Here is a 3,272-nt window from a genome sequence, read left to right as displayed (position 1 = left end):
CTTCTGCACTGCTCCTCAGATTTGGGTTGTACTGTCCCCTCCTAAGCAAAGGTCCTCTGGGACCCTGAGTGTGCCATGGTGCTGGGTCAGCTCCTCTCTGCCTGGGTGGGGTTCAGACTCAACGAGCTCGCTGTTGTCAGAGGCTAGGGGGTATCTGCTTAGCTGGATGTGTTGCTGCAGGCCTCAGGATGATTCCAGACTTCGGGAATCTGAGAAAGGAGGGTCTGGAATTTGATGTCAGCCTGTTACCCAAGTTCCAGTGACACAGGGAGACCCTGGCTCAATTGAGGTAAGGAATGAAGCGAGAGACAGCTAGGATTGAGGGACATTTGAAGGATGGTATGGAAATCTAGTACAGAGGAAAATCCCTAAAATATACGAAGGCAATCCTAATGAAGTCTCATAATAATGGGGATGATGGAGTCCCAACTGGCCATCTTCTGTCACCAAACAGGTCTTTCAGTACCAGGACTAGGTTGCATTCAATTAAATTGCTGGCTAAGGGGGTTCCATGGAAATCCCCAAACAACTCAGGCTGATACGAAGACAATAGATTGCTCTCTGTAAACTTGTCCCGTTGCCAAGGAAAACATCCACACAATTCATTGAACATAGAGATATCAAGTTGGGGCACGCATGGAGCCTTCACCCCTATGTTCTAGTGTCTTTGGTACAGTAAGGTACTCTGCAGGCTACCAAAAGAGAAACATAAGCACCAAGTCAGCTACAACCCCTTTAATTTACAATACGCCCCGCCTTCAAGAGATGCTCAGAGTCAGGCAGTTGTGGCGCATGCCTTTAGTCCCAGCACTTGGGAGGCAGAGGCAGGTGGATATCTTAGTTTGAGGCCAACCTTGTCTATAGAGTGAGTTCCAGGACAGCCAGGGCTACACAAAGAAACTCTGTCTCAAAAAAAAAAAAAAAAACCAAAAACCAAAAACCAAAAACCAAAAAGAGGTCTCCTCAGCCTGTGCCACTGCCGCTCGTGGTTCGGGTCGCGCTCCTTCCGCCCTGCTGCCTGTTTGCAAGTGCTGCCCAGCAGGCCGCCATGGCGAACGTGGCCAACACGAAGCTGTAGGACATCCTGGGTGTCCCTCCCGGCCCCAGGGAGAACGAGCTGAAGAAGGCATACCGAAAGTTAGCCAAAGAATACCATCCTGATAAGAATCCAAATGCTGGAGATAAATTTAAAGAAATAAGCTTTGCATATGAAGTATTGTCAAATCCAGAGAAGCGGGAGCTGTATGACAGATATGGAGAACAAGGCCTACGGGAAGGCAGCGGCGGAGGTGGTGGAATGGATGATATTTTCTCACATATTTTTGGTGAAGGATTGTTTGGCTTTATGGGCAATCAGAGTAGAAGTCAAAATGGCAGAAGAAGAGGCGAGGACATGACGCATCCACTAAAAGTATCTTTAGAAGACCTATATAATGGCAAGACAACCAAACTACAACTTAGCAAGAATGTGCTCTGTAGTGCATGCAGTGGCCAAGGTGAGAAGTCTGGAGCTGTTCAGAAATGCAGCGCTTGTCGGGGGCGAGGTGTGCACATTATGATCAGACAGCTGGCTCCAGGAATGGTGCAGCAGATGCAGTCCGTGTGCTCCGACTGTAATGGAGAAGGGGAGGTCATCAATGAAAAAGACCGCTGTAAAAAATGTGAAGGGAAGAAGGTGATTAAAGAAGTCAAGATTCTGGAAGTCCATGTAGACAAAGGCATGAAACATGGACAGAGGATTGTGTTCACTGGGGAAGCAGACCAGGCTCCAGGAGGGGAACCTGGGGATATTGTTCCAAAGAGATGGGAATGATTTGCATATGACATATAAGACAGGACTTGTTGAAGCTTTATGTGGATTTCATTCAGTTCACATTTAAACATCTTGATGCCCGTCAGGTTGTGGTGAAATACCCGCCTGGCAAAGTGATTGAACCAGGATGTGTTTGTGTTGTTCGAGGTGAAGGAATGCCACAGTATCGTAATCCCTTTGAAAAGGGTGATCTTTACATAAAGTTTGATGTGCAGTTTCTTGAAAATAACTGGATCAACCCAGACAAACTTTCTGAATTAGAAGATCTCCTGCCATCTAGACCAGAAGTTCCTCATGTTACTGGAGAGACAGAAGAAGTGGGGCTTCAGGAATTTGATAGCACTCGAGGCTCTGGAGGTGGTCAGAGACGTGATCCTATAATGATAGCTCTGATGAAGAGAGTAGCAGCCATCATGGACCTGGAGTGCAGTGTGCCCATCAGTAAACTGCAGGCCACTGCACAGGTGAATTTTCTTTCCACATTTGCCGGATTTGCCAGCTGCTGGAGTACCTGATGAGTCCAGATGAACTGATGGACATCTGTTGATCTATGTGTCACTTCTAAAATTGGTATAGTATCCACAGAGTATATAATTTAAACTAACCACAAAGCTTTACATCTTCATTTCGACTGTTCTGTAGCAGAGTAAAGCACTTGAAATAAGACTCCCTTTCACATGTGGGTTATAAGTTTCAGTCCTGGTATCTGCTTGATTTTTATCAGTTTTGTGTAGACTTTATGTTTCATATTTTAAACTCAAATCCAGCATTGTAAAGTTTGTACAATTTGTCCTGAAGCTTTGTGTTTGGCTGCACCTGCATAAGCTGCTACAAATAGAATAAAGAATTCATAGCCTGTATTTAGATGCATGGGAAAATGGGCTTTGCACACAATGGGTTTGAAGCTGACTGGGAACAATGGAAAAAATTACATTAGCCATGGTTGTAAAGTTTTTTTAGCTTTTTTTAAAAGCCATTTTGTGAAAGGTTTCTGAAACTTGATAATAAAAAGCAGTTGGTGTAAAAAAAAAAACAGAGAGAGAGAGAGAGAGAGAGAGAGAGAGAGAGAGAGAGAGAGAGAGAGAGAGAGATGCTCAGGCAGTAATGATGTGGAACTTGTGGCAATAGCTAACCAATATCTGATTTGACTTAAGGTCCACTCCAAGAGACAGAACCCACTCATGACACAGTTTGGGTGGTCAAGAGCCAGAGGCTAGATAACTGAGAGACCTAGGGTAAAACCAAATACTGCTGGCTTAAAAAAAAAGTAAATAATAATAACAACAACAATAATAGTAAGAAGTGACAACAAAATTACTTCTAGTTATACTCTGCCATACTCAGATGGGTGCCTTATTCTGCCATCATGTGTGTGTGTGTGTGTGTGTGTGTGTGTGTGTGTGTGTGTGTGAGAGAGAGAGAGAGAGAGAGAGAGAGAGAGAGAGAGAGAGAGAGAGAG

At 44.7% G+C, this 3,272-nt stretch overlaps 1 pseudogene; it reads left to right on the top strand.

Moving 5' to 3' along the window:
• The first annotated feature begins 1,048 nt into the window (after positions 1 to 1,048).
• Positions 1,049 to 2,673, top strand: LOC110332098 (annotated as a pseudogene).
• Positions 2,674 to 3,272: the final 599 nt, after the last annotated feature.

The sequence above is a fragment of the Mus pahari genome, chromosome 1 (genome assembly GCF_900095145.1).
Source record: "Mus pahari chromosome 1, PAHARI_EIJ_v1.1, whole genome shotgun sequence".
In the NCBI taxonomy this organism is placed as follows: domain Eukaryota; kingdom Metazoa; phylum Chordata; class Mammalia; order Rodentia; family Muridae; genus Mus; species Mus pahari.
The sequence above is the reverse complement of the archived record's forward strand: the minus strand, read 5'-3'. Positions and strand labels throughout refer to the sequence as shown.